We start from the raw sequence: 14,564 nt of genomic DNA, 5'->3' as shown, positions 1-14,564 counted from the left end.
TCTGATCTGTGTAAATAACAACAGTACCTTGCCTGTGTGTAGTGAGGCATGTATTTTTTATTCTAAAAGAGATATAGTATCCTGGAATGCCAGAACTGTTTTTGTAAGCCACTTTTATTGCTCTGTATAGCAGGGGGTGGGGACTGAGGGTGTAGATTCTTCCAATTATTGGAAATTGGGAAGAAGGCATTGTTAGAGTATATTAGTTCTCATTGCATACGGCTGTGGCCGGATAGGCTGTGGCCATAGTTTTAGCTGTGGCCCTGTATTGAAGTGGACCGTTTTAAAGTGGGAAAACAGAGTCATAACTACAAGCGTTATACCTGCGTTGATTCATCTGACCCCTCCTCTATCCTTGTCTCCAACAGGTAAATTCAACTTTGTCACAGGCATACGTGCAGACTATCTCTCTCTGCTGTAACATCCACATGCTTTTGAACTCTATTGGGTACATTTGCAAGCAAGTGTCTTCACTGCAGAACATTGCATCCCTTGTGTGTGGGATTGTCTTATAGGTAAATTCAACTTTGTCACAGGCATACGTGCAGACTATCTCTCTCTGCTGTAACATCCACATGCTTTTGAACTCTATTGGGTACATTTGCAAGCAAGTGTCTTCACTGCAGAACATTGCATCCCTTGTGTGTGGGATTGTCTTATAGGTAAATTCAACCAAATATCTGATCTGTGTAAATAACAACAGTACCTTGCCTGTGTGTAGTGAGGCATGTATTTTTTATTCTAAAAGAGATATAGTATCCTGGAATGCCAGAACTGTTTTTGTAAGCCACTTTTATTGCTCTGTATAGCAGGGGGTGGGGACTGAGGGTGTAGATTCTTCCAATTATTGGAAATTGGGAAGAAGGCATTGTTAGAGTATATTAGTTCTCATTGCATACGGCTGTGGCCGGATAGGCTGTGGCCATAGTTTTAGCTGTGGCCCTGTATTGAAGTGGACCGTTTTAAAGTGGGAAAACAGAGTCATAACTACAAGCGTTATACCTGCGTTGATTCATCTGACCCCTCCTCTATCCTTGTCTCCAACAGGTAAATTCAACTTTGTCACAGGCATACGTGCAGACTATCTCTCTCTGCTGTAACATCCACATGCTTTTGAACTCTATTGGGTACATTTGCAAGCAAGTGTCTTCACTGCAGAACATTGCATCCCTTGTGTGTGGGATTGTCTTATAGGTAAATTCAACTTTGTCACAGGCATACGTGCAGACTATCTCTCTCTGCTGTAACATCCACATGCTTTTGAACTCTATTGGGTACATTTGCAAGCAAGTGTCTTCACTGCAGAACATTGCATCCCTTGTGTGTGGGATTGTCTTATAGGTAAATTCAACTTTGTCACAGGCATACGTGCAGACTATCTCTCTCTGCTGTAACATCCACATGCTTTTGAACTCTATTGGGTACATTTGCAAGCAAGTGTCTTCACTGCAGAACATTGCATCCCTTGTGTGTGGGATTGTCTTATAGGTAAATTCAACTTTGTCACAGGCATACGTGCAGACTATCTCTCTCTGCTGTAACATCCACATGCTTTTGAACTCTATTGGGTACATTTGCAAGCAAGTGTCTTCACTGCAGAACATTGCATCCCTTGTGTGTGGGATTGTCTTATAGGTAAATTCAACCAAATATCTGATCTGTGTAAATAACAACAGTACCTTGCCTGTGTGTAGTGAGGCATGTATTTTTTATTCTAAAAGAGATATAGTATCCTGGAATGCCAGAACTGTTTTTGTAAGCCACTTTTATTGCTCTGTATAGCAGGGGGTGGGGACTGAGGGTGTAGATTCTTCCAATTATTGGAAATTGGGAAGAAGGCATTGTTAGAGTATATTAGTTCTCATTGCATACGGCTGTGGCCGGATAGGCTGTGGCCATAGTTTTAGCTGTGGCCCTGTATTGAAGTGGACCGTTTTAAAGTGGGAAAACAGAGTCATAACTACAAGCGTTATACCTGCGTTGATTCATCTGACCCCTCCTCTATCCTTGTCTCCAACAGGTAAATTCAACTTTGTCACAGGCATACGTGCAGACTATCTCTCTCTGCTGTAACATCCACATGCTTTTGAACTCTATTGGGTACATTTGCAAGCAAGTGTCTTCACTGCAGAACATTGCATCCCTTGTGTGTGGGATTGTCTTATAGGTAAATTCAACTTTGTCACAGGCATACGTGCAGACTATCTCTCTCTGCTGTAACATCCACATGCTTTTGAACTCTATTGGGTACATTTGCAAGCAAGTGTCTTCACTGCAGAACATTGCATCCCTTGTGTGTGGGATTGTCTTATAGGTAAATTCAACTTTGTCACAGGCATACGTGCAGACTATCTCTCTCTGCTGTAACATCCACATGCTTTTGAACTCTATTGGGTACATTTGCAAGCAAGTGTCTTCACTGCAGAACATTGCATCCCTTGTGTGTGGGATTGTCTTATAGGTAAATTCAACCAAATATCTGATCTGTGTAAATAACAACAGTACCTTGCCTGTGTGTAGTGAGGCATGTATTTTTTATTCTAAAAGAGATATAGTATCCTGGAATGCCAGAACTGTTTTTGTAAGCCACTTTTATTGCTCTGTATAGCAGGGGGTGGGGACTGAGGGTGTAGATTCTTCCAATTATTGGAAATTGGGAAGAAGGCATTGTTAGAGTATATTAGTTCTCATTGCATACGGCTGTGGCCGGATAGGCTGTGGCCATAGTTTTAGCTGTGGCCCTGTATTGAAGTGGACCGTTTTAAAGTGGGAAAACAGAGTCATAACTACAAGCGTTATACCTGCGTTGATTCATCTGACCCCTCCTCTATCCTTGTCTCCAACAGGTAAATTCAACTTTGTCACAGGCATACGTGCAGACTATCTCTCTCTGCTGTAACATCCACATGCTTTTGAACTCTATTGGGTACATTTGCAAGCAAGTGTCTTCACTGCAGAACATTGCATCCCTTGTGTGTGGGATTGTCTTATAGGTAAATTCAACTTTGTCACAGGCATACGTGCAGACTATCTCTCTCTGCTGTAACATCCACATGCTTTTGAACTCTATTGGGTACATTTGCAAGCAAGTGTCTTCACTGCAGAACATTGCATCCCTTGTGTGTGGGATTGTCTTATAGGTAAATTCAACTTTGTCACAGGCATACGTGCAGACTATCTCTCTCTGCTGTAACATCCACATGCTTTTGAACTCTATTGGGTACATTTGCAAGCAAGTGTCTTCACTGCAGAACATTGCATCCCTTGTGTGTGGGATTGTCTTATAGGTAAATTCAACTTTGTCACAGGCATACGTGCAGACTATCTCTCTCTGCTGTAACATCCACATGCTTTTGAACTCTATTGGGTACATTTGCAAGCAAGTGTCTTCACTGCAGAACATTGCATCCCTTGTGTGTGGGATTGTCTTATAGGTAAATTCAACTTTGTCACAGGCATACGTGCAGACTATCTCTCTCTGCTGTAACATCCACATGCTTTTGAACTCTATTGGGTACATTTGCAAGCAAGTGTCTTCACTGCAGAACATTGCATCCCTTGTGTGTGGGATTGTCTTATAGGTAAATTCAACTTTGTCACAGGCATACGTGCAGACTATCTCTCTCTGCTGTAACATCCACATGCTTTTGAACTCTATTGGGTACATTTGCAAGCAAGTGTCTTCACTGCAGAACATTGCATCCCTTGTGTGTGGGATTGTCTTATAGGTAAATTCAACCAAATATCTGATCTGTGTAAATAACAACAGTACCTTGCCTGTGTGTAGTGAGGCATGTATTTTTTATTCTAAAAGAGATATAGTATCCTGGAATGCCAGAACTGTTTTTGTAAGCCACTTTTATTGCTCTGTATAGCAGGGGGTGGGGACTGAGGGTGTAGATTCTTCCAATTATTGGAAATTGGGAAGAAGGCATTGTTAGAGTATATTAGTTCTCATTGCATACGGCTGTGGCCGGATAGGCTGTGGCCATAGTTTTAGCTGTGGCCCTGTATTGAAGTGGACCGTTTTAAAGTGGGAAAACAGAGTCATAACTACAAGCGTTATACCTGCGTTGATTCATCTGACCCCTCCTCTATCCTTGTCTCCAACAGGTAAATTCAACTTTGTCACAGGCATACGTGCAGACTATCTCTCTCTGCTGTAACATCCACATGCTTTTGAACTCTATTGGGTACATTTGCAAGCAAGTGTCTTCACTGCAGAACATTGCATCCCTTGTGTGTGGGATTGTCTTATAGGTAAATTCAACTTTGTCACAGGCATACGTGCAGACTATCTCTCTCTGCTGTAACATCCACATGCTTTTGAACTCTATTGGGTACATTTGCAAGCAAGTGTCTTCACTGCAGAACATTGCATCCCTTGTGTGTGGGATTGTCTTATAGGTAAATTCAACTTTGTCACAGGCATACGTGCAGACTATCTCTCTCTGCTGTAACATCCACATGCTTTTGAACTCTATTGGGTACATTTGCAAGCAAGTGTCTTCACTGCAGAACATTGCATCCCTTGTGTGTGGGATTGTCTTATAGGTAAATTCAACCAAATATCTGATCTGTGTAAATAACAACAGTACCTTGCCTGTGTGTAGTGAGGCATGTATTTTTTATTCTAAAAGAGATATAGTATCCTGGAATGCCAGAACTGTTTTTGTAAGCCACTTTTATTGCTCTGTATAGCAGGGGGTGGGGACTGAGGGTGTAGATTCTTCCAATTATTGGAAATTGGGAAGAAGGCATTGTTAGAGTATATTAGTTCTCATTGCATACGGCTGTGGCCGGATAGGCTGTGGCCATAGTTTTAGCTGTGGCCCTGTATTGAAGTGGACCGTTTTAAAGTGGGAAAACAGAGTCATAACTACAAGCGTTATACCTGCGTTGATTCATCTGACCCCTCCTCTATCCTTGTCTCCAACAGGTAAATTCAACTTTGTCACAGGCATACGTGCAGACTATCTCTCTCTGCTGTAACATCCACATGCTTTTGAACTCTATTGGGTACATTTGCAAGCAAGTGTCTTCACTGCAGAACATTGCATCCCTTGTGTGTGGGATTGTCTTATAGGTAAATTCAACTTTGTCACAGGCATACGTGCAGACTATCTCTCTCTGCTGTAACATCCACATGCTTTTGAACTCTATTGGGTACATTTGCAAGCAAGTGTCTTCACTGCAGAACATTGCATCCCTTGTGTGTGGGATTGTCTTATAGGTAAATTCAACCAAATATCTGATCTGTGTAAATAACAACAGTACCTTGCCTGTGTGTAGTGAGGCATGTATTTTTTATTCTAAAAGAGATATAGTATCCTGGAATGCCAGAACTGTTTTTGTAAGCCACTTTTATTGCTCTGTATAGCAGGGGGTGGGGACTGAGGGTGTAGATTCTTCCAATTATTGGAAATTGGGAAGAAGGCATTGTTAGAGTATATTAGTTCTCATTGCATACGGCTGTGGCCGGATAGGCTGTGGCCATAGTTTTAGCTGTGGCCCTGTATTGAAGTGGACCGTTTTAAAGTGGGAAAACAGAGTCATAACTACAAGCGTTATACCTGCGTTACACCGAAGGAAAACTGAAGGCAAACTACTACAAATCAACAAAAACACACATGGACTGCATTGATACCTCAAGAGTATGTAATTCATCTCCAATATGCTCTCTTTATTTCTGTGTTATGCAAACTCTTGTATGATTTGAAAAGTTCTGATTTAATGAATTGTTTGTAATTGTTATTACTTGTTTGGTGAAGTTGTTCAGTGAAGCATAGTTTAGTGTTGCATTCTGCCTGATGTCTACTCAAACACAGTGCAAATTATCTCCTTTGACCATTTGGCCATTAGTGTTCAGGTGTAGCCTGACCAGAACAGACTCACTATATTCTTAGAATTAGTGACCTGCAGCTTTTCTGAACAGTAAAAAATAAAAACAGACATTGAACAACATCATCAAACAGGTAATTTCAACTTTAGATTTCAATTTTGTACTGTATGAACATGGCTAGGAATAACAGATGCACAGGCAAAATGTTTAAAACTATGTGTGCAAATGCTAGAAGCCTAGGAGACAAAATTCCTGATCTAATAGCAATAATGACAAGGGATGACCTAGACATTGTGGCTATCACAGAGACATGGTGGAATGAGAACCATGGCTGGGACGTAGCTATACCAGGATACAATTTATTTAGGAAGGACAGAATGGGAAGAATCGGAGGAGGGGTAGCAATGTATGTAAAGAAAAACATAAATGCTACTTTAATACAAAATATTGAAGAAAAAACTGAGGCCCTTTGGGTGACCATAGAAATGGGGGAGAAGGACATTATTCGTACTGGGGTCATCTATAGGCCACCAGGCCAGGGGCAGGATTTGGACAGGAGCCTATTGCTTGATGTCACTAAAATGGCTTTAAAGGGAGAAGTCATAATCATGGGAGACTTTAATCTACCTGATGTGAATTGGGAGGAGTCTTTTGCAAGATCATCTACAAGTGGCAAATTTCTAAATTCCCTACAGGGAGCCTCTCTCAAGCAATTGGTGAGGGAGCCTACTCGCAAAGACTCAATATTAGATTTAATACTCACAAATGGTGACAGGATATCAGACATATATGTGGGTGAGAACCTGGGATCCAGTGATCATCAAGCAGTATGGTTTAGTATCAAGTCAGGGTCCAACTCCAGTCACACAAAAACTAAGGTGTTGGATTTTAGGAAGGCTGACTTTGCAAAAATGGGGAGATGTTTAAGCGACTCATTAGCGGATTGGACGAACTTGAAAGGAGTGCAGGAGAGGTGGAGAAAATTAAAAAGTGCAATACTAAAGGCAACGGACCTTTGTATCAAAAGGGTTAAGAAAAGTACCAGGAAAAGGAAGCCAGTGTGGTTTACAAAAGAGGTATCAACTAGTGTAAAAGCAAAAAAGATGGCCTTTAGGACATACAAGCAGACTCAAAATAATAATGACAAAGAAGTGTATCTTGCCAGACGCAAAGAGGCTAAGAAAGTGATCAGGCGTGCCAAGGCACAAGCTGAGGAGAAAATTGCTCAGTCGGTAGATAAAGGAAACAAAACTTTTTTTAAGTATATAAATGAAAGGAGAAAATCAAATGGAGGAATAATAAGACTGCGGACAGACACTGAGAATTTGGTGGAGGGAGACAAGGCAATTGCAGATCAGCTAAATAATTACTTTTGCTCTGTATTCACTATAGAAGGAGAAGGGAAGGGACCACAGTTAAGTTGCAAGGACATTTATAAAAATAAGGTAGATGGAGGTACATTTACTAGGGAGAAAGTCCTAACAGAACTTTCAAGACTGAAAGTGGATAAATCAATGGGGCCAGACGGAGTGCATCCAAGGATACTAAAAGAACTAAAAGATGTGTTGGTAGCGCCATTAACAGATTTATTCAACCAGTCACTAGATACAGGTGCAGTTCCAGAGGACTGGAGAAAAGCAAATGTAGTTCCACTGCACAAAAGCGGAAGCAAAGAAGAAGCAAGTAACTACAGACCAGTGAGCCTTACATCAGTAGTAGGGAAAATAATGGAAACACTATTAAAAGAAAGAATAGTGGAATATCTTAAATTAAACAACTTACAGGATCCAAAACAGCATGGTTTTACTGCAGGGAGATCATGCCAAACAAGTCTCATTGACTTTTTTGACTCCGTGACCAAAATACTAGATGAAGGGGGGGCTGTAGATGTGGCATATCTAGACTTTAGTAAGGCATTTGACACTGTCCCACATCGCAGGCTGCTAAATAAACTTGAAAGCGTGGGATTGGATTATAAAACAATTAAATGGATAAGAACCTGGTTGCAGGATAGGAAACAGACAGTTGTCGTAAATGGAGTGCATTCTATGGAGGGACATGTTACCAGTGGAGTACCCCAGGGATCTGTACTTGGACCAGTGCTCTTTAATATCTTTGTCAGTGACATTGCAAATGGTATTGAAGGGAAAGTATGCCTTTTTGCAGATGATACAAAGATATGCAACAGAGTAGACACACCAGGAGGGGTAAATCAAATGACTGATGATCTAAGTAAACTTGAGAATTGGTCAAGAGAATGGCAACTACAGTTTAATGCTAAAAAATGCAAAATTATGCACTTGGGACTCAAAAACCCAAAGGCTCAATATAGTATCAAGGGTACTATAATGGAAACTACTGAGGAGGAAAGAGATCTAGGAGTCACTATTTCAAGTGACTTAAAGGCAGGGAGGCAATGTAACAAAGCAATGAGGAAGGCTAGTCAGATGCTTGGTTGCATAGGGAGAGGAATCAGTAGCAGAAAAAAAGACGTAATAATGCCACTTTATAGGTCATTGGTACGACCTCATCTGGAATACTGTGTCCAGTTCTGGAGGCCATATCTTCAGAAGGATATAAATACATTGGAGAGTGTACAAAGAAGGGCAACTAAAATGGTTCATGGCCTACATCACAAAACTTACCTGGATAGACTAAAAGATCTTAACATGTATAGTTTGGAGCAGAGAAGGGAAAGGGGGGACATGATAGAAATCTTCAAATATATCAAGGGTTTTAACATAGTACAGGTGGGAAATTTTCTTCAAAGGAAAACAAGTAATAAAACACGAGGACATGCACTGAAACTGGAGGGAGGTAGGTTCAGGGGAAATGTTAGAAAGAATTACTTCACAGAAAGGGTAGTGGATAAGTGGAATAGCCTCCCATCAGAGGTGGTAGAGGCTAAGACAGTAGAACAATTTAAACATGCTTGGGATAGGCATATGAATATCCTTACAAAGAAATAAGGATTAAAAAGGGTTGAGTTTACCTGAAGGGTAAAAAAGGGGCAGACTAGATGGGCCAAATGGTTCTTATCTGCCGTCAAATTCTATGTTTCTATATCAGTAGGGATAGTTACATGCAGGCATACATATACTATATCAGTAGGGATAGTTACATGCAGGCATACATATACTATATCAGTAGGGATAGTTACATGCAGGCATACGTATACTATATCAGTAGGGATAGTTACATGCAGGCATACGTATACTATAGCAGTAGGGATAGTTACATGCAGGCATACGTATACTATAGCAGTAGGGATAGTTACATGCAGGCATACGTATACTATAGCAGTAGGGATAGTTACATGCAGGCATACATATACTACAGCAGTAGGGATAGTTACATGCAGGCAATGCCATACGTACAGTATACTATAGCAGTAGGGATAGTTACATGCAGGCATACATATACTATATCAGTAGGGATAGTTACATGCAGGCATACATATACTATATCAGTAGGGATAGTTACATGCAGGCATACATATACTATATCAGTAGGGATAGTTACATGCAGGCATACGTATACTATATCAGTAGGGATAGTTACATGCAGGCATACGTATACTATAGCAGTAGGGATAGTTACATGCAGGCATACGTATACTACAGCAGTAGGGATAGTTACATGCAGGCATACGTATACTATAGCAGTAGGGATAGTTACATGCAGGCATACGTATACTACAGCAGTAGGGATAGTTACATGCAGGCATACGTATACTACAGCAGTAGGGCAGTGGTTCCCAAACTGTGCGCCGTGGCACCCTGGGGTGCCTTGGGGGACTTGCAGGGGTGCCCTGGGTTGGTGGTCCAGGACCAATTCAAGTATTTTATGTCCATTATAATAGTTAAATTGTAGACAAACAGAAGCGAATCCTGTCCATTACCACATAACTGATCCTAAGGATGACATATAAACACAATTTGTTTTTTAGATTTAACTTAATATTTGTTTCTGATTTTCTCAATGAGAAACCTTTAGCCTAAGGGTGCTGCGAAAACATTTCTGATGCTTTGGGTGCTGTGAATCAAAAACTTTGGGAACCCCTGCAGTAGGGATAGTTACATGCAGGCATACATATAATATAGCAGTAGGGATAGTTACATGCAGGCATACTGTAGATATACTATATCAGTAGGGATAGTTACATGCAGCATGGCTTCTTCCCAATAGCTGTCCACCAACTAAACCGTATTGAACATACCAAATACCAAATACTAACTCGAACTTTTCTAGATACATGTGAATTGTATGTGATGTATGTTTATGCCTCTCTTCCCACCCCCTTTGTGTTCCCTGATTGATGCTGCACTGTTACCACAAAAAATTCCAAGCATACGCAAGTATACCTGGCCAATAAAGATGATTCTGATTCTGATGCAGCATGTATTGGGGGTTATTCAGTAAGGATCTCAAAAGCTAAATCTTTTTCTAATCAGCAAAACCATGTGCACTGCAGGTGGTGCAAATGTAACATGTGCAGAGAGAGTTAGATTTTGGTGAGGTGTGTTCAAACTGAAATCTAGATTGAAGTGTAACAATAAGCAGACAGTATTTACTATGCACAGAAACCAAATCTACTCTCGCTGCACATGTTACAGCCCCATACACTCGTCAGACCTGATTTCCCTTGAACTTCCCTGGGAGTGCTTCCATGCAATTTGGCAATTGATGTGACATTTTTACATGTGATTTATCACATGCAATTTATCACTTTTTAGGAAGTGCTCCATACTGGGTGAGTTTTTTAGGGGGAGCGCTCCCTAAAATAAACCCACCACATGGCCGGGTTGCGCGCTGAGCACTATGTCAGCCACTGCCTGGCCCTGCCCCCCGGCAACCCGGCTCTGCTCCTGGCAACCCGGGATTACGTTGCACGCCGCACACTGTCACACAGCCGGGGGGGAACACTCTGTCAAGCAGCCGGAGCCGGGCAGCACTGACGCTGATTTCAGCCACCAGCTCCGCAGCACTGCTCGGCGCTAAGCAGTGGCAATCCCGAGAATTTTCTGGGCTTAAAGAAAGATTTTGCTTTTGCTTTTGAGATCGTTACTTAATAATCCCCATAATAAGGTACTGTGCTGCTACACTAACATCGGATAATACATTTGGAAATGTTCTATTTGTCCAGACTACATAACAACTGAAGTTGGTAAGATTCAGCCTCATTGATAGAATGGAGGCAGTCTCTGGAACTCAGAGAGAAGTGCTAACTCTGTATATAGCCGCAATATAACAGCTGACTGCTCTTCCATAGGTGACAGCACCAATTGTGCAATGGATTCTAGTGTTGTGGTCAGTCTATAGAGAGAATGGTTTATGTAATGAGAATTTCTCCAACATCCCATTCCTTTAATCCTTATGAAACACTTAGGAAAGCAGCAGCATAGCCGACAGGATGGCTCAGAGTTCCTACAAGGCTTACCTGCGACACAAAGCTCACACACTGCCTCTCTGTGTTTGCAGCCCTCGATGTGCTACTCAGCCGGGAAGTCTGAATGACAGTAGTATCTGAGCAGCAGAACAGAACATGAATGAATACAAAAGCAGGGGGCGGAGCTACACTTCACTCCTTCTGTCTTGTGCCTAGAAGCAGGAAGCTGGTGTTACGTCGTATCCCAACCGTGATTATATCCCGCACCCTGAAAGATAGTTTTCCAGGAATATTATTAACATGATGGACTGGCGGAGCCATTAATAAAACACTTAGTAAATTAAGGTTATGGTATATAAATAGTACACAAAGGGGGAAATGTACTAAGATGGAAGTTCTATTTCACATGTCACTAAGTCGACTTAGACATGGTGGACAGTGACTAGGTCGACACCTTGAAATGGTCGACATACCCAAGGTCAACATTGACAGATGGTCGACACAAGCTGATGGTTGACATGAATAAATGTTGATACATTGGGCAGCTTCCCATCCCCCATAGAAACCTATGGGGGAGGTGGCCGCTGGCGGCGCAGGAGGGTTCGAAGCAGGGACCGGAGATTTCTGCTGCGGTCCCTCCTGATACACTTGGGTGATACTTAATATTTGCGGCTAACCCCAGAAAACGGGTGTTTTCGGGGATTTAGCTGCAAATATTGATTGATAAATGTGATGTGATGGATTATTCTGGTGATAAAAGTTTTAAACTATATTACCAAAGATGATAATAGAGTGTACTGTTTGCAGAGAGAAGGCGGCAGCGCTCAGTACCACGGAGAACCATGAGAAAATAAGCTCCGTACCAAATACTCCAGTGCTCCTGTGAGGACCGGCTGGAGTAAAGCTGGTTACATACATAGTAATTCTGTTAGGCAAATATTGCATGCAAGACCTTCAAAGCGTGATCAGTCACTGCACCACAGAAGTGATTGAATTCTGTCTGCTCCGCTCTGTCTATTGGATAAACAGATATTTTGCATACATATGAATGGGGTCACAAAGTTGAATCCCTAATGAAAGTCACTTGACATTGTTTTGGGCCACTTTGGGTGGTGTGTAAGGCCTATATGCTCTGTAAATGGTACCGGAGGAATGCATCACTCTTCCACAAGAAACTGACCCTTATTCAGGGCCAGATTATAAGGGGTAAATGTATGACACAGTGACAGGGCTTAAAGTGGTCATTGAGAGGTGGTGGAACTCCTTTCCCCTGACATCAACCACCCCCCCTCCCAATTTAGGCAAACTTGAGCCAGTGCCAGGGTTTTTGGCACCACCTGCAACTATAAGTTTATGTCCTACCTCCCCTTCTTTATGAAGGGACAGTGGTCATACAATTTAAATGATTTCACACAGTAGCACAATCGCATACACATTACACCACATGCAATGCCCCTTACTCACTTTTCATGTTGCGCTGCACAGTAGTACTCTTTATACATGTATGCAACACAGTAGCTTTGCTTATACACAATGCCCACAGTAGTACAGCTCCTTACACATAATGCCCACAGCAATAGTACCATGTGACAGCTTGAAATCTCATATGCTGTGCCAGAGAAGAAAGCTGCTGGGACAGTCTTTTCTGTTGGAATTACTGTGCAGGTCTGTGCTGGAGGTGGAAGTAGTTGCCCCTACCATTAGAGGTGGTGGAACTCAGTTCCCCCCAGTTCCCCCTCACTTTAACCCCTGCACAGTGATAAATTAGGAGAAGTGAGCCACAGGAGATGTGGCCAATGGCAACCAATCAGTACTGAAGTAATATCTATAATTTGCATACTATACATTTATACAGAGCAGCTGATTGGTTGCCATGGGCCACTCCTCCTCTGGCTCACTTCTCCTACTTTATCACTGCTTTATACATCTACCCCTGAGGGATGGGCGATAGGGGCGTCCGTTCCGGGGTCCCCACAAATTAAGGGCCCCACATACTCAGAGCCTCAAAGGCAACATCGCCAGAGCTTCATATAAGTATATCACATCCCCTCACATGGCTCGCTATGGTCGCCATGTTTTGGGCACGGTGCCTCACTGTGTATTATATTCTCACTCTATACACCCTTGGATAGTAAAGTATGAACTAAATTGGTCTTAACCAAAAAAAATTGTTGACCTTTTGAGTATCGTCCACGTCCATGTGGACCTTAAGCTTGTGTCGACATTCTGTCAATGCCGACCCATGGTATGTCGACCATTTTCAGATGTCAACTTAGTCGCTGTCAACCGGATACAAAAATGCTGTAGGTACATTCACGCGTAAACCCCATTCAATAAGGAACATACTGTACATAGTCCATACAGGTTCTCCCACAATGAAATGTTACATTATACAACTAGCAGCACAATTGCTTACGCTGGTAACACACTAGAACAATTTGGCCTCAATTCCCCCAATTTTGAAACAATCTCGACCAATTGTATGTAAATTGGGCATGTTTTAGATCTGATTCCGATCTGATGCACGTCCCCGCTGGTTGTTTGGCAGATCCTACCTGCTGCAGTCAGGATTTGAAAACAACCCCTTCCACTGGGCACAGATCGGGATCGGAATCAGATCTGATGCAGATTGCGAGCAGATCGCGAGCAGATCGTATGCTCCAGCAGATCATGCTTCCATCGTATGGTCGTCTCACGATCTGCTTTTGATCATGATTGTTCTGGTGTGTACCCTGCATTAGACCTGAATATCCATGTACTCTGCCATCACAGTCAGTGGATAAGTGCAGGAAACACAGAACGGCTGTTTCAAAAACAATTATTTAAAAAGAGTAATACAGACCTGGTCAGGCGAGTCGGGCAAGTTTCACATTCTGTGTCATCACTAGCCCTCCAGTGTCTGCAGCAGAGTTACTGTCCCCACCATCCCCACTAACCCAACGCCTGTTAGCTTAGACTCTAATCAGATCACATCTGAAATACGGAATTATTTGTAAAAGTAAAAAATTCCAGCATGAGAAAGCAGACTCGCTTCCTGTCGTTGAAGACCAACAGAAACTTTCAGTTTGTTAGACTTACGCAATACTATTAGACAGATACGAGGAGAGATAATGATTAACAGAAGTGCTTATAAGCACATCAATAAAAATGGCTGACTTCCCATGTACTGGTGAATACTCCTCTTATCTTACTTTGTGCCAACGTCCAAACCTCAGCTGGGATACGGTCGTATTGTCGACCCGACTTAGGTCGACAGTGATTAGGTCGACACCGTTGGGTCAACAGGCAACAAGGTCGACAGGGTTCTGGGTCGACATGGTTTTAGGTCAACAT

General features: G+C 42.2%; 1 protein-coding gene across 4 annotated transcripts in view; it reads right to left on the bottom strand.

Annotated features, from left to right (window-relative positions):
* The window catches only part of LOC146073998 (dihydrofolate reductase-like), a 58,897-nt gene extending 44,603 nt beyond the window's left edge, over window positions 1-14,294 (bottom strand). The window contains exons 1-2 of one of the 4 annotated variants that reach the window (XM_083181654.1): window positions 14,074-14,294; window positions 11,283-11,499 (exon numbers count right to left, since the gene is read on the bottom strand). The gene's annotated coding sequence lies outside the window, so the exon portion shown is untranslated. The remainder of the gene's footprint in view (window positions 1-11,282; window positions 11,500-14,073) is intronic. The other 3 variants (XM_083181653.1, XM_083181655.1, XM_083181656.1) reach the window with 3 other exon arrangements.
* Between the last annotated feature and the right edge of the window lie 270 nt (window positions 14,295-14,564).

This window comes from Crinia signifera, chromosome 4 (genome assembly GCF_055691185.1).
Source record: "Crinia signifera chromosome 4, ASM5569118v1, whole genome shotgun sequence".
Taxonomy (NCBI): Eukaryota; Metazoa; Chordata; class Amphibia; order Anura; family Myobatrachidae; genus Crinia; species Crinia signifera.
This window is presented reverse-complemented; position numbering and strand designations above follow the sequence as displayed.